At 39.2% G+C, this 21089-nt stretch overlaps 1 protein-coding gene and 1 pseudogene across 6 annotated transcripts in view; both read right to left on the bottom strand.

Moving 5' to 3' along the window:
- SPIRE1 (spire type actin nucleation factor 1) overlaps window positions 1-21089 on the bottom strand; it is a 214844-nt gene that overhangs the window by 149236 nt on the left and 44519 nt on the right. For 2 of the 6 annotated variants that reach the window (XM_078347712.1, XM_078347713.1), the window contains exon 1: window positions 9231-9321. The exons of the other annotated variants lie outside the window; for them this stretch is intronic. The gene's annotated coding sequence lies outside the window, so the exon portion shown is untranslated. Of the gene's footprint in view, window positions 1-9230; window positions 9322-21089 lie in introns of those variants that run through there. 6 annotated transcript variants of the gene reach the window in all.
- LOC108587922 (small ribosomal subunit protein eS12 pseudogene) lies at window positions 20223-20677 on the bottom strand (annotated as a pseudogene).

The raw sequence follows: 21089 nt of genomic DNA, 5'->3' as shown, positions 1-21089 counted from the left end.
ATATACCTGTGGAGGTCAAGGAGTGGTAAGGGATTATTACATACAGAATAAAATTCCGATGGTGTGATAAAGTGGAAAGAGTACTGGACTGGGCACAAGCTGACTTAAATCTGGATTCCAGTTCCCTAACTTACTAGTTTTGAGACTCAAGAAAAAAACTTAACCTATCCAGCTTCAGATGCCTGCTCTATAATAAGACAATGCTAGAGTGATTCTAATGTAATTCTGAACTCTAAATACATTGCTAAATATATATTTAAGCACTGATAGGTGGCCAAAGCAAGAGAATGAAAATAAAAGTCTGGATCAACTGACCTAGGAGCGTATTCTAAGAGAACCCAGAGAGGTTCTTAATTTTTGGGAATAAAAACAATAAAAAAAAAACAGCTGATTCATCCAGGTGCCCATTAGAAATCAGAGTCCCAAGCCCCTTCACAGGCCTGCTGAATTAGAAACCACAGAGGGAGGATTTGGCATTCCACGTTTTCAATAACTCCGTAAGTGACACATACTGAGAACTACTGGTCTAACAACTACACTGATTTTTCCTACCAACTGATTTAGGCATTAGAGAGAACAGAGTTCAATGTAAATGATATATTCTACCCCTTGTGTTTCTGAAATTATGAATTCTTTCAACTCGCTTAATAAAAAACTCAAGAGATTTCTTAAGACACAATCACTAAAAAATGCACCCAAAGTACCCATTTTAATACTTTTTAATATATTCAGAGTTGCATTCATGATCACAATTAATTACAGATCATTTTCATCATCCCAAAAGAAACTCCATACCCATTAGCAGTCACTCCCCATTTTTCTCCAACCCTACTCCCTCCCCTCAGCCCTAGGCAACCACTAATCTACTTTCTAACTCTATAGATTTACTTATTCTGGACATGTCATATAATGGAATCATATAATATGTAGTCTTTTGTGAATGGCTTCTATAACTTAGCATGTTGAAACAAGTGTCAGTACTTGGTATCTTTTTATTGTCAAATAATATTCTATTGTATGGATATATCACATTTTATTCATACATTCATCAGTTGATATTCAGTTGTTCCTAAATTGACTAATTTTAATTTTTTTTAAAGTAGATTAGGTTAAAAACAACTGCATTAGGATTTTTCCAGGTAAATATATCAATGTAATCTATTCACTATAGTAAGTCTTATTGCAGTATAAAAATGTACTACTTACAGTTAATAGCTTTCACATGTTATTTACTGATATTAAATAGGCTGCCAAAATATAAATATGACTATCATTACATGTTTAAATAGTAGAGGTTTACATTTTTTAAACCAAATATTGTTTCTTTCAAAACCAGTTGTTAACTTCTGGTTCTGCCACCAAAGGTTATAACTTCTGTACTGGAAAATTACTGACTTCACTTTCCAGTTCCCAATCGCACTCCTTGTCTCACTTAAAGAAAAAAAACCTCCATGGACTTGCTCCAGTCTGCTTCACAGACCTTATTTCTTTCTACTCCCTTTCTTACATTGCTAGTGGTGACCTACTAATTGTCCTACGGGCAAATATGTCAGCTTCTATTAAAAACTCTGGAAAACTACACAGATTTTCCTAAATCTATTTTTTTTTTTTACTTCAGGGTGCTTTTTTAATTAGGCCTTTAATTTAAAACTTTACCCCTCCTTCAATTTTAATTATTTTTCCCACTTTTCTAGTCAGAAGTTTTCTTCCAATATTAACAAGTCTCAAGGCACAAACATCTTTCCCACTTGGATTCTGTGTGGTCGGAGACAGGTCTGTTTTGGTCACTCTTGTATTCTCAGAACCTAGGAGAAGTCACAGGTAGTTATTTATACAGATATATATACAGATAGAAAGAATTTTTAGATATAGCTTAAAGGTAATTTGCATAACAGCTGACATCTATTGAGCTTCTATGTACAAGGTCCTGTGCATATATTATTTATTAATGTGAATTATTTCTCATACAATACTATTAAATAGGCATTATGCATATTAACACCTCTCTCCCCAATTTCAGAGATGAAGAAACTAAGATTAAGTAAAGTAACTAGAGACTAATTAAGCAGCAGAGTCAGAACTCAAATCAGGTCTTCCTCCACAGCCCATGAACTTGACCACTATAGAGCACCATTCATACAAAGTAAAAGGTAACAGAGCTAAAGACAGAAAAAGCCAGTGAAGAAGATCTTGACTCTGGAACCTTGACTCTTGACCCTGGACCACCACCCAGGTACAAAGGGAGGCGGTCTGAAGGCCGCCCACTCTGCCAGGGTGTCTAGTGGAAAAAGCAGGCATACTCTTTCTATGACCTTTCCTCAAACACACAAGTGTCAACAGGAAAGAAGAGGCACAAAAACTGCCAGGATACATAAAATGTTTTCCCTCAGTACCAGGTGCTGTTAGGTAAAAGGTGCTCTTAGGTAGAACTAGCCTGTTCTGAGTGGTTTACATTTCATCATTTCTAAAAAAATCTGTGCCGAGCTGAAAAAACAAACAAAAAAGCCCAACCTGAGAAGAACTGCGGCAAGGACAGATGCTAGCTAACGTTCAACTGCCAATTCCTTCTGATTCTAATTCAATGACAGCCACTGCCTCATTACTCATTCTGTCTATGTCAAAACAGGGTAGCAGGGACCAAATGTTTTTAAGGATTAATTTATTCTTTGCTATAGCACAGTTTAATGTAACAATGATATCCACTGTCTGTTCATACAAACTTTATTTTTATAAAACAAATTTATATTGATAACAGAGGTTTGCAATTTTTAAAGGCTTAGGTACATAATAAATATATTTTCAGAACTAGCTGGGATACAAGGATATTTTAATCTTGTCTCGTCTAGTAACATTTTTCCTATGCAGTAACTGAAAGCCATCCTAAAATGCATCTCCTAAGTTCTTTTTTTTTCAGATGGGAGTTTTGCTCTTGTCGCCCCGGCTAGAATGCAATGGCAGTCTCAGCTCACTGCAACCTCCGCCTCTGGGTTTAAGTGAATTTCCTGCCTCAGCCTCCCAAGTAGCTGAGATTACAAGTATGCACCACCATGCCTGGTTAATTTTTTTTTTGTATTTTTAGTAAACACGGGGTTTCACTATGTTGGCCAGGCTGGTCTTGAACTCCTGACCTCAGGTGATCTACCTGCCTCAGCCTTTCAAAGTGCTGGGATTACAGGTACAAGCCACCACACCCGTCCGCATCTCCTAATTTCTGAATGAGTTGTGTCCCTAAATTCCCTTTCAATGCAATCTGAAAACTAGAGATTAATTTTTCCCATAGAAAAAATTTTCCAGCCTAAAGAAGAAAGCCCAAAGGGGAAAAAAAGAGAGAAAGTTATAAGATATTCCATTATTAGGCCACCACCGACTATTTAAATTTAAAACAGTACAAAAGAGTCCCTGAGCCTCATGTCCACCTTATAACCTCTAAGCCCAAAGCAGCAGAAGGGCAGCATCAGCACTGTGGAGGCCTCAAGGGCTAAATGTGAAGAGGAGCAGTGAGAAGACACAGGCATGAAGACCCCTAGGAACCCACTCTCAAGTTAGCAGGAGAGTTACAGGCTCCTGGGCAGGAAGAGAGGCACCTTTTCTTGAGTCCAGGACTTCCCACATGCATATGTTACTGTGCATAGTTTATAAAATGGGTTATGTAACTGTCAAGATTTCTTTGGCCTTAATACAAATTCACTGAGGTAATACTTAGCCAAAATAATATCTATAAAGAACACATAGTCATTTATTATCATTTTATCATCACTATTTTTTACAGATGAGAAAGCCTCTGATCTCCAAAGCACACATTCTAGAAGAGGGAGAGAGGCAATAAACAAGATTAATAAACAAATTACAGTACTAAATGCTAGAGAAGAAAATAACATGTAAAGTGAAGGAGTGGCTGTAGTGGTAGTGTGCAGTTTTAAATAGGACAGTTAGTTTAATGTAGCCTTCACAGCAGAATGGAAGGAGGTGAGAGGCTAAGTATATGACTATCTGGGGAAATAGAGTTTCAGGCAGAAGGAACTGCCAGTGCAATGGCCCTGAGAAGGGAGTGTGCCTGGAGTGTTATGAAAATAGCAAGGCAGCCAGTATGTCTGAAGGAAGTGAATGAGAGAGAGAGCATGAAATGAGAAGTAATGGAGTACCAGGTCGCAACAGGGCCTTGCTGACCACTATAAGGGCTGTGACTTTTACACTGAAGACGGGGAGCCACTGCAGGTTAGTAGAGGAGTGACACATGACATGACAAAAATGTCTCTGGCTCCTGACTCAGAATAGGCTCTAGTGGAAGAAGGGCAGGAGGAAGGAGTGCCGATGAGAAATGGGCAGTTTCCGGCTACAGTTTCAAAGCAAAATCAAAAGCATTTGCTAATAGATTGTTAGGTATTAAGAATCAAAGGCAACTCCAAGGTTTCTGTCTTGGTCAGAAATAGAAAACATCAAGAATAGGTTTAGGGGGAAAAATCAGGAATTAACTTCAACTTTGAGATATTCCATTGATATCCTGGTAGACCAGTATGTTGGTAGTCAATTTCAGAGGAACGATATAATTCAGGGGAGATACTGAGTTGTAAGTCATCAGCACAGAGATGAGATTTAAAACAATGAAACCAGATGATATCACTGTCCTGGATTTGAGAGTTTGAGTCTCAAGAAGAAAAAAAGAGTTCACCAGGATTTTCTTTTTTCTGAGATAATAAAGAAATTGTCAGTATTTTACTTAGCTGAAGACTCATTTGAAGGGCTTTTAAAGCATATGATAATATCAATATCTGTTAAACTAATAAAACATAATCACATTTTAGACAAAGTTATAATCACAGTTTTCATTTCTTTCAAAAGCAAGATTCTTTTCGTGTGTTTGTGCATCAAAAAAAATCAGAAGACATACAAATGTGAGTTTACAGATCATCAAATCCAATCTCTTTTAAAAAAAGGAAGTGAAGGAAGGTGAAAGTGAAGAGAGGCTAAGCGACCTGCTTGAATTCACACAGCTCATCCATGGTAAACTACAGCCCTGGTCTGCAGACTCCCCATCCACTGTGTCACTACTGGCCTTTCAGGTTAAGCATTTCCAGTTAATCTTCTTGCAAAGTCTGTCTCCATCTTAATATAACTGATCATCATTCAATATCAACACAGTGGCAATAACTGCAGAGTTTGGAAGATGGCAAAGCATCTGAAAAAGCTCCTTAGTTGTCCTTAAGGGACAACTACTACCCCACTTCCACTCTCATGTGTGCCATGTCCAAGGAAAAGAAAGGACAGTTGTCACTTAGTGACAATATAAAGAACTGTGGAGTATTAACTTCTTTCTTCTAAGCCTAATCCAGCGGGTTTTTTTCCTTTCTTTTTTAAGACAGAGTCTCACTATCTTGCCCAGGATGTCCTTGAACTCCCGGCCTCAAACAATACTTCCACCTCAGCCTCCCCAGTGGCTGGGACTAGAGGTGCCTGCCACCACACCCACCTAAGTGGTTTTACTGTCTAAGTTACTGTTAGACTCTCTGGTCCCTATTTGTTGTAGGTTACTCTTCTTGTTACAAAATAAAAATAAAAGCTTTTAGCTTTGTGCTATGGTTTTAAATTGGTTTAAACTATGGTTACAAAACCCTCACCAGAGTTGATGCCTAATTATTGCTTAAGAGAAGCTTAAAATATAAATAAAAAATATGACCTATTAACTGTCTCTACTTAAATATTTAAGACTATACAAATAGGAGATTTACTAACATTATCACTTGACTATCAATAAAGAACAATGTATTAAAGAATTTAAATAGCAGAACAATTTATTTGATAACACAGAATACATTTACTAAGAATTAGTTTCCTTGCCAATATGAAACAATAATTTTTAAACATTTCATGTTCTATAAAGCACTTTACAAATAAAGGTTGTTGTTATTAAAAGATGAGACTGTTAAAGATCACCATTTAATGATCAATGCTGAAGACCAGGAAATGTTTCATGCATTCACCCATCTATTTGAAAGAATATTTACTAAATTCCTGCTATTGCACAGGGCTGGGAAATACAACAGAAACAAGACGTAGGTCCTTTCCTGAAGAATTTTATGGTTTAGTGGGAGTACACTTAAGAAAGCATGCAATTACAATAAAGCAGAATGAGTTTTTCCCTAGGAATTGGTACAAAATGCTACCTGTGAAGCACATTAGAAGGACTACTAATAGTCTGGGAAGTGATCCAAGAAGAAAAAATAAGCCTAGGCTTTAAGGAACGTGATTAGCTAGGTAAAGCAGAAAATGTGTTACAGGCAAATGGAACAGTACTGCAAATACCTAAAACTTAAAGAGAATATGAAGCTTTCAAAGCTTTAAATATGGATCAATAACACCAAAGTAACGACTGGGAGGGGAAAGGGATGAACCGGAGATATATGTGATCAAACCAACTATGTTAAATTAATAAACAAACAGCCTATTAAGCAATGGGGGATCAGTTAAATAATAATGTCCATACAATGGAATATTAAGCAGTCATTAAAAATGATGTTGAAATATATTTGATAGCATGGAAAATTTTCATTAAAACAAGTATTTATTGAGCATCTGTTATTACACTAAGCTAGGTAGGTGAAAAATTAAGTTACAAACCACTATGTTCACAGGTGATATAATTCTTAGGAAAACCACACACATGTCCATAAGAAAAAAAGATTTAAGAATCTAAAATGCTAACAACAGCTATTATTGTTGGGGAATGGGGCTGCAAGTGATTTTTCTTTCTTTTGCTTATCTTTATTTTTTAAGCTTTCCCTCTTATTATAAAAACTACTATGGTTGACCCCTGAACAACACAGGTTTGAACTGCATGGGTCCACTTATACACGTGTTTTGTTTTCATTAAACACTACACTGAGTGTTCTGCCTGTCTCTCCTTCCTCCCTTTCTACCTCCTCTACCTCTTCAGCCACTGACAAGAAGACCAGTCCCTCCTCTTCCTCAGACTATCCAACATGAAGATGAGGATGAAGACCATTAGGATGATCAATCTCCACTTAATGAATAGCAAATATATATATATATATATTTGAGACAGAGTCTTGCTCTGTCGTTCAGGCTGGAGTGTGGTGGCATGATCTCGGTTCACTGCAACCTCTGCCTTCTGGGTTCAAGCGATTCTCCTGCTTCAGGCTCCGGAGTAAATGAGTCCTGCCTCAGCCTCCCAAGAAGCTGGGATTACAGTTGCCCATTACCATGCCCTGCTAATTTTTGTGTTTTTAGTAGAGACGAGGTTCCACCATATTTGCCAGGCTGGTCTTGACTCCTGACCTTGTGATCTGCCTGCCTCACTCTCCCAAAGTGCTGGGATTACAGGCATGAGCCACTATGCCCGGCTGAGTTTCTTTTTTTTACCTCTAGCTTACTTTAAAATACAGGTCCCGGTGTGATGGCTCATGCCTGCAATCCCAGCACTTTGGGAGGCTGATGACGGATAACTGCCTGAGCCCAGGAATTCAAGACCAGCCTAGACAAAAGAGTGAGACCTCATCTCTACCAACACAAAACAAACAAACAAAAATTCACTGGGCAGGGTGGTGGGTACCTATAGTCCCAGCTACTGGGGAGGCTGAAGTGGGTGGCTCATCTGAGCCCAGGAAGTTGAGGCTACAGTGAGCTATGATTGTGCCACTGTACTCCATCCAGCCTGGGCAACAGAGCCAGACCCTGTCAACAACAATAATAATAATAATACAGGTCATAATACATATAAAATATGTGTTAACTTTTTATGTTACCAGTAAGGCTTCCAATCAAAACAAGTTTAAAGGAGTCAAATGTTATACTCAGATTTGTTACTGCACAGGAGGGCCAGCAACTCTAACACTGTGTTGTTCAGGGTCAACTGTATAAAAAATCCAAAGGAGATTACAGAACTTTTCATAGGACCAAGTGCTATTAAAACCAGAAAACTATTAGTGCAGCTCGTCTACCACAAGTTGTGGCAAGTGGCAGACATCTAAAGTTGTATCTGTGTTTTTTAAACAATTATCCATCTAACATTTATTGAGTACCTATTTTGATTCAGGCACCAAAACATAGATACAAAAATAAATGAGGCATAGTCCTGGCCCTCAAAGGGCTCACAGCCAAGTGGAATAGACACATACATACACGTACAAAGTGTGATGTGGTGAGGTAAATGTTAAGGGAGATACCACAAAGTACTATGGAAGCACTGAGGACAGAGACCTCCAGCATTTCAGAAGCTGCTATTTAATACACAGGTATCTAGGTGTACTTAGAGAGTCACATTTATTCCACATCACCTTGACCTATTTGCCACAAGAAAAAAAAAGGGGGGGGGGAGGGGGATTGAAAGAGACACTACACCAATTATACAAACTAGATTTACAATGCAGTATTGATGTACTAAACCTGCTCTACAAGGAGCTTATTGTAGGAATTACACAATGACCAGACCAAGTGACACATTATCAGATGGTCTACTCCTGTTCTTTAGCACTCTGGGTTGTCAAGGGCAGATCTACCATCAAGTCTGACTGTATATGAATGGAGTTTTCAAGTAAAGTGAAATAGCTAGAAAAGAGGAATACCATCTTTTAGTGAAAGAAAACAAAAATGAAGGGCAAAATAAAAGCCAAGAAAGAAGGCAAGTCTGCTCTTGTTTCATTTGCCAAATAAATCAAAACAATTAACTTCCCCCTCTACTTTCTTCATAATAACTTCACCAACTCTTCAAACACTTGCTTTAATTTCCTACCCTTATTTTGCCTTTGTCATTTCACAGACATTTAATTTTCTTTTTCACCATCTTAGTTCCAATTTTCTTTTAAATATAATAGTAGCAATCAAATGCAAACTATCAATCTGGTAACTTTGAGTACTTAAACCTCTATTATAGAGAAAATTAGGAAAAAATAAAGTTGAAAGGGGAGTAAGAAACATTTTGACACTGTAGGCCACAAAAGTAATTGTAATTACCCACACAAGAGCTTCACTGTTAAATTTCCTTCGAAAAAGAAATCCGTGGCTCATAAAATTCCGTATATTACAATAATTATGACATTGGACCTAATTTTTTAAAATACTGTTTTGTTCACATATTTTCACATATTGTTCACAAAAAATCCTAATATTTAAAATGAATGTGTATGTTATATGTCAAGTATAAATAAAATTAATTTTTAAGAAATGACTGTCAACTCATAAAACACACAGTTGGGAAATCTGACATTGCAATTTACCTTAAATCATTACATGTTTCTCAAGAAGTCACTGTAGACAGGAGAACTTAATACCACAGCTGTAGCCCTGCACTGTTCTGCTAACCCCCTTCCTGTTTCCTCCTCCGCCTTAACAATGAACAAACCACTCAAAAGCCTGCTCCAATCACCACTGTCCTATTACTTTTATTCTAGCCAATCACATCTCTTCATAAATGCCTTCTTCTCTTCCTGTGCTCTTTTATAACCTAAGCACACTTTCATCATCTTACCTCAAAACCTCTATTCATGGTTTTATTTTTGCAACTTCCCTCTAGTGTCTCTCTCTACACACACACACACACACACACACACACAAAGGGAGGGAGAGGGAGAGGGAGAGAGAGAAAGAGAGAGAGAGAGAAAGGCAACAAGGGATGGGAGAGACAGCGGGAGAAAGAGAATCACTTTGAATAATCCATTAATAGCTTATTTATAACCCCCAAACTTGAAAGTAATCCCCCATTCTGGTCACCCAACTTTTCTGGGCCTGTGGAGTGCAACAGGCATGAAGGAGAGCTAGAGGGACTCCAGAGCACATGCACAGGGAAGGGAATCTTGGTGGGAGAGGGACGTTCCTTTAATCCGTATGGGCAGGCATCAAAGAGGTGACCAAACAGGTATGAGCCAGAACACCTTTCCTGTGCCTAATTCATACCAGCAAGTATTTTAACTCTGTCTCTGGGCCTGGCACTTTTGAACATTTGCCAATGAATAGTTTCATCTCAGGGTCCCAGAACAGATCAACCACTTCAAAGAAATGTTTAGCAGAAGAAATAATTTGCTGCATAGTAATTATTTTTTGAGAATTAAATACTAACAGCCTCAACTGCTGATTTCTCTTGTACTAAGAGTATTCAAAAAGCAAAGTAGATACGGTCTCTACTGTTTTTTTAGAGCTGCCCAACTGCCTAAAATAGCAGCTTAATTTCTTTGCTCTACTTTCTGGCACATAATTAAACATGCGGGCTGGAGGAAGAAAAGAGTGGAATCAAATGGCACAGATGCCCACATGATCGCATAGCTGGATGTGTAGGCCCCTGGACTGCCCCAGCTCACCCCCATCCACTCATGTCTAGATATGGGACTGAGGAAAACTGCAGCAAAGGTGTGGGTGAGCAGACAGCTGGGACTGTACTGGCCAGGGATGCATGTGCAGAGGCGGTAGAGTTCACATACTTGAGATTTTTATACAAGAGACTAGCTTGAGTCTCCAACTAGAGGCCACATAATCTTTGACATTTCAAATTTTTGAGATATATGATGTAAGAAAACTAATATCAATATCATTTACTCCTAACATTTTTCTTATACTTATCTGATATAATTACATCTTCCTAAATATACACACTTATTTTTAAACTAAATTAGAAATGTAAAATGATTATAAGATATCTCAAATCTAAAATTCTTTTTGAATTATGCCAGAAAAAATGATTCTTACAAGAACACTCCCTAAATTCCTGGTTTTTTATTAAAACAATATTTTGAATTCTGCCTACTATTTCCTTTAGAGTTCACATAAAAGGCCAAATTACATTTTAATGACTATAGAGTAGAAACCTATGCTTCTATAACAACTGGCTTTCTAGCAGTATCTGTCCTAACATATTTTTAACATATGCCACTGCTTACACTAGGTTGTTGAGGGTTTTTTTTCTAATAACAATGAAACTTCATCAGGCCAAATTAACTACCAATTTAAGAAAAGTTTAAATATTATCAATAAAACCTATTAAATAACTTCCTTGGACTATTCTTGAGACTTTTCTAATGGGTCCTTAGCTTTGATATCCTTTAAAACTTACAGAAAAGTCTCAGGAATTAAAATAACTGCAAAGGCAAGGATATCGACTGGCTCAGTGGGAAAGCATGCAGTCCTGATAGTCACTGGCAATCAATCACCTACAATCTCAAGAGGAAGTGGCTGCTGGATGAAGCGTACACTAAGGGCTAGAAGGCGAAAAGACAGAAAGAACCTGAGTATTTGATAAGATTGTCAAGCTGCTAATAAAGCCAACTCTGAAGCCCATCCCTCTGGAGTTGTAGCTTCTAAGCCAATTTTCTTGTCACTTTAAGTTTTTTGGTATTCTTTGTTTTAATATAATTTAAACTTAGAGAAAAGTCTCAAAAATATACAGAAATTATCAAGAATTCCTGTATGTCCTTTATCCAGATTTAATCAGTAGGAACATTCTACCCCATTTGCTTTATTGACATTCTCTCACACATACACACAGTCTTCTGAAACCAGTAGAGAGTAAGTTACAAACATTACGCTCATCTCTTCTCCAAATATTAAAAATAAGGACATGTCTTAGATGACCACAATTATAAAAATCAGGAAATTTAACATCTAATCCACAGTCTATATTCAAATTTCAACTGTCCCCCCAAATACGCTCATTGTACTAGTCTTCCTAACCCAGGCTCATCCATTCCATTTGTCATCTTGTCTCTTCAGTCTTTTTTTTTTTTTTTTTTTTGAGACAGGGTCTCATTCTGTCAGCCAGGCTGGAGTGCAGTGGCACAACCATAGCTCACTGTAACGTTGAACTCCCAGGCTGAAGTGATTCTCCCACCTCAGCCTCCTGAATAGCTAGAACTGCAGGTATGCCCCCACTACACCTGCCTAATTAAAAAAATTTTTTTCTTATAGAGATGGCATCTCTATGTTGCCTAGGCTGGTCTCAAACTCCTATCCTCAAGAGATCTCCCACCTTGACCTCTCAAAGTGCTGGGATTACAGGTGTGAGCCACCACATCCCTCTTTAGTTGCCTTTAATCCAAAACAGTTCTTCAGCCTTTTGTCTTTCATTACAATGACACTGGAAAAATACAGGCCAGGTACATGGTTCCTCAGGTATTTGGTCTGTCTCATGTTTCTGCAGGTTATGCACACCTGGCAGAGATACCTGAGGAGAGATACCTGCCCCTTTCAGTGAGTCAGGAGGCACATGGTATTGTTTTTCCTAATATTGGTGATGTCAACTTTGATCACTGTGGCAGATAGACTCTAAGATGCCCCTGTCATTCCCACCTCCTGGTATTCATGCCCTGTGTGACTCCTCCCCTTGAGTCTAGGTGGGACCTGTGAAATGGTCCAACAGAATATAGCAAAGGTAATGGGATGTTCACTATTACAAATACATGATTATATTATGTAAGACACATAGCTTCCATCTTGCTGGAGTCTCCTCTTCTTTGCTGGCTGTGAGGGAGCAAGTGGCCATGTTGGGAACCAACATGGCAAAGGAACTGCAGATAGATAGCCCCTAGTGGCTGAGGGCATCCTCCAGCCATAAGCCAGCAAAAAAAAATGAAGCATCAGTTGTTGCATCACAAGGAATGTGGCCACAAGCATGTGAGTAGGAAGTGAATCCTTCCTGGATGAAGCCTCCAGATGTTGCAGCCCCGGCTGACACCTGAATTAGAATCTTAGGAGACCCTGAACAGACCCAGCTAAGCCAGGCCAGGCTCCTGACTCACAGAAACTGTGAGATAATAAATTTGTGGCTGTTTTAAGCTTCTAAATGTGTGGTGCTAATGTTACACAGCAATACAAAACTAATTCAGTCACTTAAGGTGGTTCTCCTAGGTTACTCTGGTATACTATTTTTGCCTTTGAAATCAACAGTTATTTAATGATGAACTCTTTTGAAACTGTTAATATCATGGTCCTCATCAAACCTTCACTGACTTGTTTTAATAATTACTGATGATTTTTATCTAAGTCAGCTATTACTATGATGGCTGAAAAAGAAAAACATTCCACCCAACATCACTCCTATATTTGTGAGTTGGCACTGAAGGAAGAACTTTCCTTTCTCTCCATTTATTCATGTATTTAAAGAGGCTTGTGGATTTTATTATTTTATAAGTTTTATTCAGTAACTAATTTAATTCATTATCATTCTTTTTTCTCTGAGGTAGGGTCTCACTCTGTCACTCAGGCTGGGGTACAGTGGCATTGTTTCAGTTCACTGCAGCCTCTACCTCCTAGATTCAAAAGTGTTCCTCCTACCTCAGCCTCCTGAGTAGCAAGGACCACAGGTATAAGCAAGCACGCCCAACTAATTTTTGTGTTTTTGTAGAGATGAGGTCTCACTATATTGCCCAGGCTGGTCTTGAACTCCTGGGTTCAGGCAATCCTCCTGCCTCGACCTCCCAAAGAGCTGAAGTTACAGGTGTGAGCCACTGTGCCTGGCCCATTATCCTTAGTTATTCTGATGCTCAAGTATTTCTAGATCTGGCCAGTGAGCAGTCAGGCAAGCTGACTCCTGAGACCTTGTGACCTATCCCATGACTTTTAAAAACTGCTTTATTGGCCGGCCCAGTGACTCCTGCCTATAATCCCAGCACTTTGGGAGGCTAAGGTAGGTGATCAATTAAGGCTCAAGACCAGCCTACCCAACATAGCAAAACCTCGTCTCTGCTAAAAAAAAAACACAAACATTAGTCAGGCATGGTGGCAGGTGCCTGTAATCCAAGCCACTTGCAAGGCTGAGGCAGGAGAATCATTTGAACCCAGGAGGTGGAGGTTGCAGTGAGCCGAGATCGCACTACTGTACTTTAGCTTGGGAGATAAAGTAAGACTCAGTTTACAAAAAAAAAACCAAAAAAAAAGAAACTGCTTATTGAGGTATAATTTACTTACCCTAAAATTCACTGATTCAAAATGTAAAATTATTTAATGATTTTTAGTGAATTTATAAAAGTATTTAACCATCACCATCATATAATTTTAGAATTTGAATTTATCATTCCAGAAATAAAACTCATGCCCATTTGCAGTCACTCCCCTTCTGAATCTCAGCTCCATGAAATCACTCATGTACTTTCTGCCTTTACAATTTTGTCTTTTCTGGACATTTCATATAAATGAAATCATATAACGTGGCCTTTGTCTCTGATTCTTTCATATAATGCCTGTTTTTGAGGTTCATCAATGTGGCTGTATCAGTACTTTGTTCCTTTTTATTTCAGATGGTACTACATATGGCATGGCTGCACCAACTCATCATGCTTTGAATTCTTCCTTATACCTGGTACAACAAGATGATTTGGGCTCATCTTGTCTTTTCCCTGCCCCAGCCCTGGAATCAGCTACTTTTCTGGGGAGCCCTGGTTACTGGTAATGGGAATGGCTATTTAGAAACCAAGACCTGGGACTGAGTGCGGTGGCTCACACCTGTAATCCCAGCACTATGGGAGCCCAAGGTGGGCAGATCACCTAAGGTCAGGAGTTCGAGACCAGCCTGGCTAACATGGTGAAACCTCATTTCTACTAAAAACACACAAAAAATAGCCTGGTGTGGTGGCGCATGCCTGTAATCCCAGCTACTTGGGAGGCTGAGGCAGGAGAATCACTTGAACCTGGGAGGTGGAGGTTGTAGTGAGCCGAGATCAAGACCTGGATGGCTAGGTGTGCTCACTGTTAGAGGGATGCCACTGCTCCAAGGCCCTTTCATACTGTATGTGCATATCTGCCCCTGTGCACACATAAATGTTTATATAAATACACAGACACAGATACACAAACACATAAAGGGCTGAGTTACTTTTTGTTGCTTGTAGCTGAAAGCATCTTGACAGCAACATCAGAGAACAGATAAAAATCCCTTCGTTTCTCTATTTAGGAAGGAAATGGTAGTAAAAAACAGATCAGTACAGATCAGTTCTAGTTTCAATCTGCTTCATAACTGTGAAACATAAACTCAAAAGGTTTCACTTGAGCCTTTTGGCACAAGAAATCTTTTCCAAGCAATGATCCCAAATGATTGATGTTCATTTTTAATTTTCATTCTACTAATTCATATACTGGCTTAGTGAGTAGCCAGCAAGGAGAGGCTGCTCAGTCCCAGAGTACTGTGAGGTCATCCTTTGAGACTGTCATCCCACACTAAACACAATCCAGAAAACAACAGTTTTTTTTTTCCTTTTCTTCTTCGAGATGAAGTCTCTGTCACCCAGGCTGGAGTGCAATGGTGCCATCTCAGCTCACTGCAACCTCCCCCTCCCAAGTTCAAGCAATTCTCCTGCCTCAGCCTCCCAAGTAGCTGGGACTACAGGTGTGCGCCACTACACCCAGCTAATTTTTATATTTTTAGCAGAGACGGGGTTTCACCATGTTAGCCAGGATGGTCTTGATCTCCTGACATGGTAATCTGCATGCCTTGGCCTTCCAAAGTGCTGGGATTACAGGCATCAGCCACCACTGTGCCCGGCCAACAGATAAAAATTTTAGGTGTTTTTTAGATATAGCCACTTTAAAGAGATCAATATCTCTGTGGCCCAGAAACAGAACAGAAAAATGCTGCAGTATAATAAAAGGGCTGAAGCCATAGTCTCCCTGTTTCTGTATCCAGAAGTAGCCAGGAAGTAGGAACCCAGATATAGGAGACATGGAATCAGGTCTACTGTGTAAGGCTGGGGCAAACCTTTCCCCTTCTGTAAAACAAGGCTGATGAAAGTTGCGAAGGCTGTGCAGATTACCGTTTGTAGGAAGCAACACTGCGTGCTCAGGAATTGAATCTCTATCTCTAGTAGTGCTGTAGGATGAATACTCCAATCTACCCATAAGAACGGTCAATGCCCTAGTTATGTATGAAGTCCTTCTATGAAAATCAAGTGAAGAACCCACTGATTTGTAGGTAAACATTTTAGTATACAGCTGCTGTTTATGATGGAGTTACATCTCGATAAGCTCACTGAAAATACTGAATGGTGAAAATGCATCTAATACACATAACCTATAAAACATCATAGCTTAGCCTAGCCTAGTTTCTTAAGGTTCAGAACACTTAAGTTAGCCACAGTTGAGCAAAATCATCTAACACAAACCCTATTTTATGGTAAAGTGTTGAATATTTTGTGTAATTTATTGAATACAACATGGTTCTAAGGGTATTCAAAATATAGTTTCTACTAAATGTTACCATTTCTGCACCATCATAAAGTTGAAAAATCTTAACTTGAACCATCTGTAACTATGTGTTTGCTTTTCTGGGGAAATGTGGTATTTTGAAATATATATTTGGTCTTTGCCCCATCTCCTGGCATACAACTCCTATAATCCTTGAAATGTCCAAAGTGATGGGTGTCTTTTTTATACTAATGATTGAAGGCTGGTCATCCCTTGGAAGCTTTAGGAAGGGGCTGGTCACTGGAAAGAAGAAGGCATAATTAGAAGACTGAGACTTTCAGCCCCAACCCCAGCCTCCAAGGAGGGGAGAGAGGCTGATGGCTGAGTTGATCACCAGTAACCAATGATTTATTCAGTCATTCTGACATAATGAAACTTCAGTAAAAAGCAAAGGAACTGGGTTCAGGGAGCTTCCAGAGAGCTGAACACACGAGGACTCCTGGAGGGTGGTGAGCCTGTAGGGGGCATGGGAGCTTCGCCTTCCTTCCCACGTGCCTTTCCTAGGCATCTCTTCATCTCCCCATCTGTACCCTTTGTAGTATTCTTTATAATAAACCAGTAAACCTACATGTTTCCCTGAGTTGAGAGCCACTCTAGCAAATCAGTCAAATCAGAGGATGGGGTAGGGGGAACCCTAATTTAGAGCAGATGGGTCAAAAGTTTAAGTGAAAACCTATTACTTGCGACTGGTGCTCAAAGTGGGGGTCAGCTGTGTGAGGCTGAGCCCTCTTACCCTGTGGGGTCTAGAGAGAGCATCAGAATGGGACTGAATTAGAGGACATGCAGCTGGTGTCCACTAAAGAATCTACCAGAGAACAGGCTGCTGGTGGGGAGAAATCCCCACACACTTCTTGGTGACCAGAAGTCACAGAAGTATTCTGTTTTGAGAGAGTAAAAGCAGAGTAAAGGAGAAAAAACTGTTTTTTTCCAGAGGAAAGTTCCATATTTTTCATCAAATTTTCAGTGAGGTCTGTGATCCCTAATATACATCTGAGTTGACATGATGGCCTCTGGAGTTTGCCTCACTGTGTTTAGCTCTGTCTTTTATTTCTTCAAATATCTGCATGACCACTACGTGCAAGACACTGTTTGTGAGCATTAGAAACACAGCAGAAAAAAAACACTAAGTCTCACTTAGTGAGGGAAGGGAAGGACCAGAGTGAATGTTTTTGGACATAAATCAGATCACACCCTGTCACTCTGTCAAAACTCTCTAGTGGGTGCACAGTTAAGTTCCATGACAGCATCATTCACAATGGCCAACAACAGGTGGAAGCAATCAGTTGTCCACCAAACAGATGAATGGATAAACAGAATGTGATGTTTATATACAATAAAATATGACCCAGCCTTAAAAAAGAAAGAAGCTCTAACATGTTACAGCATGATTGAAACTTGAGGAGAGAAATAAGCAGTCACAAGAGGACAGATACTGGTGATTCCACTTCTATGAGTAACTAGTCAAATTCATAGAGACAGAAAGGAGAATCATGCCTATCGGGGGGGAAAAGGAAAAGGGGAGTTGTTATGTAATGAGTGGAGTTTCAGTTTTGCAAAATGAAAAGATTCTGGAGATATGTTTCACAACAATATAAGTATAGTTAACACTACTGAACTATAAACTTAAATGACTAAGATAATAATTTTTTGTCTTAATTTTAAAATAAAGAAATTTTTGTCACCTTATTTGCTAGCATATTCTAGGAGGACAAAACTAATTATCCAAGCAGGTCAGCAATAAGAGAAAATCTCAAAAATGTGGTTTTAAAAAAATTACCATGTACCCCAAAACCTAAAACGCAATAAAATATATATTTTTTTGGGAGGTCGAGGTGGGTGGATCATGAGGTCAAGAGATGGAGACCATCCTGGTCAACAAGATGAAACCCCGTCTCTACTAAAAATACAAAAAAATTAGCTGGGCATGGTGGCGCATGCCTGTAATCCCAGCTACTTGGGGAAGCTGAGGCAGAAGAATTGCCTGACCCTAGAAGGCAGAGGTGTCAGTGAGCCGAGATCGCGCCATTGCACTCCAGCCTGGGTAACAAGAGCGAAACTCTGTCTCAAAAAAATATATACATATATATATTTTTTTAATTACCATATGCTTTATTGATTATTGAAATGAGACCCATATGTAGTAACACAGTCGTATTATCTGCTACTTGAATTACTCGTAGGTACAAAGGAATTAAATACATAATGGTACACAAATAAATACGAATATTTGTATTAACATACCACTAGCTGCTATAAGAAACTTCTCCAGAGGTTTCCAAATTCACTCAGATGAGAGCTTACTGTAGCCAACAGAGCCCTACACGACCTAGCTCCCCACTGCCTGACTTCTTTTACCGCCACCTCCCCTAGCCACGTTGGCCTCCTTCATGTTCTTGGACTCCCTAGGCCTCCTCCCACTGCAGAGCCTTTGCACTTGCTTCTTTTTCTGGCTGGCTTACTCCCTTGTATCACTCGGATCTCTGCTCAAATATCACCTCAAATGAGAGGCCTTCAGTTTTTAAACAAAATAAAAAAATTGAATTGAATTGGACCCTCTCCCCTCTGTCCACCCAACCACCTGCCCAGTTATACCCTCTCCCTTGCCCTCCTTTTACTTCATAGCACTTAATACCATACAGTATTTTATATACATTTACTTATATATTATCTGTAAGTGCTAGAATATAAACTATATTCAAGCAGAGTCACTTTATTGACATACCCCCCAGTGCCTAAAACAACTCTGGCACATTAGGTTCTCTCTTTGTACAAAAGAAAAGAATAAAGAAAGAAGAAAAAAGAGAGGTAAAGAGGATGGGGAACAAGAGAAAATAAATTTTAAAAAAAAGGAAAAGGAGAAGGTGTCTAATAACTCAGGGCTACTCTCCTGGTCTAACTTGTTTCTAAGGCTGCTCTCTTTCCTAAAACCAGTAAATTATTTTTCTCTCTTTAATTATCTGGGGTTTTCTTGAAACAGGGTCTCACTGTCACCCAGGCTGGAGTGCAGTAACATGATCTCAGCTCACTGCACCCTCCACCTCCCAGGTTCAAGTGATTATTCTGCCTCAGCCTCCCGAGTAGCTGGGATTACAAGAATGAACCACCAAGCCTAGCTAATTTTCTTATTTTTGGTAGAGACAGCGTTTCACCATGTTGGCCAGGCTGGTCTCAAACTCCTAGTTTCAAGTGATCCACTTGCCTCAGCCTCCCAATGTGCTGGGATTACAGGCGTGAGCCATCACACCCAGCCAGATTTTTTAATTAACAATGTTAATATTCCCTTTTATTAGTATTATACACACAATTAAAAAGCTGACTTACTCTCATACCTGCTTAACAATGGAATCAAAGACAATTTTGTTAAGGACATACAACTTTGCTCTACTTAGCTCAAGGTAAGCAAATTTCAGAAAATATTTCAATTATCAGGGAAGTCACCTGATGTAAGAATAGCACTGAATTTGATAGCTTCATTACTATGCTTGTTTAACTGACTCACGGACTGTTTTACACAAGAGTAAATTTCCTGGTTTCTAATTACTTGAGGAACTTGTGACAATCACAAGGTCCTGTTTTTTGAAAATGCATTATGCTAAGTCACCAATATTCATAGAAAGGCTTTAAAAGAAATAGTTCGTTTTTTTAGAAGGACCTGAAACTGCTAAATTTCCCTCACATCTTACATGGTTTTTCTTTTGAGTGGCCTTCAACAGACACTTTCCATCTCAATTCCATTTTGATTTTCTCTCCTAGCTAAAAATTCTTGAGATCCCTAAAGGGACTTAATGTTATAGGAATCAACAAAACCATAGTTCTTGAGTTGCTGCCAGGCTTCTAAGGCAATGAGTTTAGTTCTTTGCCTCCCGTGCCCTTCAAGAAGCCTTACAGTCATGGGACTGGGTGTGGGTGTTGACAACAGAATGGAACAGATAGCTACATAGTCATTCATGACTAATGAGAAAGCTAAATGTATGTCTCAGTCTTTAGGGTTTTATACTTCACAGCACTACACACACACACACACGCACACACACACACACACACACACGTTTTCTTTTCTTTTTTTTGAATGTGAGCCAGATATTGATTTCTTCATCTCTTGCATTTGAAGGACTCTTTGATGACATCCTTGGCCTGAGACTCCCTGCCATAGTCCTTAACTACTATACAACTGCAAACAACCACTTTATGGGGCTTCCCCTCTCTGTCAATTTTACAAAGGCCGACCCATTCCTCTAGTTTCTTGTTGTCATCATCTTTAATTAGGTTGCTGTTCAGCACAAAGGGCCTCCACCAACTTGACACACATAGGCTCATCACAGTTGTATGCAAGCACACAAAGATGGGTTTGGCACTTGTCTAAGGCTTTGGCAGCTTCTTAAATTCCACGTGGTAGGCCATTGTAGATGAAGGCAGTCTTCAGCACCTCTTGTAAAGCAATATTAACGTCCATTACACCTCCAGCAGCAATGCTGAAACACGACACTACATTAGATCCATCAATTCAAAGCCTCACATCATGTATAAGGCCTTGGACTCAGCAAAGACTGAGTCGGCCATAGCTGTGGGTTACGAGTGAAGCCGAATCTTGAACGCACCCAAGCCTCCACCTCCGCATGACTAGGCAACAACAGAGAAAGAGCTTATTTTCTTATTATAAAAGCAAATCACATTCATTATAAATCTCAGAAAATACAAGCAATCAAAAAGAACATTAAAAATTTTATCTGAGAATGTTCATAACACAAAGAAATGCATTTGTAACACAAAGCAAAGTGTTGAGGTGCTGGCTACTCCCATACCCTGATGTGATTATTGCACACTGCTTGCCTGTATCAAAATATCTCACATACTCCATACATATATCTACCTACTAGGTACCCAGAAAATTTTTTTTTAATTTATCTTAGGCAATC

Source organism: Callithrix jacchus, chromosome 13, assembly GCF_049354715.1.
Source record: "Callithrix jacchus isolate 240 chromosome 13, calJac240_pri, whole genome shotgun sequence".
Taxonomy (NCBI): Eukaryota; Metazoa; Chordata; class Mammalia; order Primates; family Cebidae; genus Callithrix; species Callithrix jacchus.
Note: the sequence above shows the minus strand (reverse complement) of the source record. Positions and strands in the feature narration are given on the sequence as shown.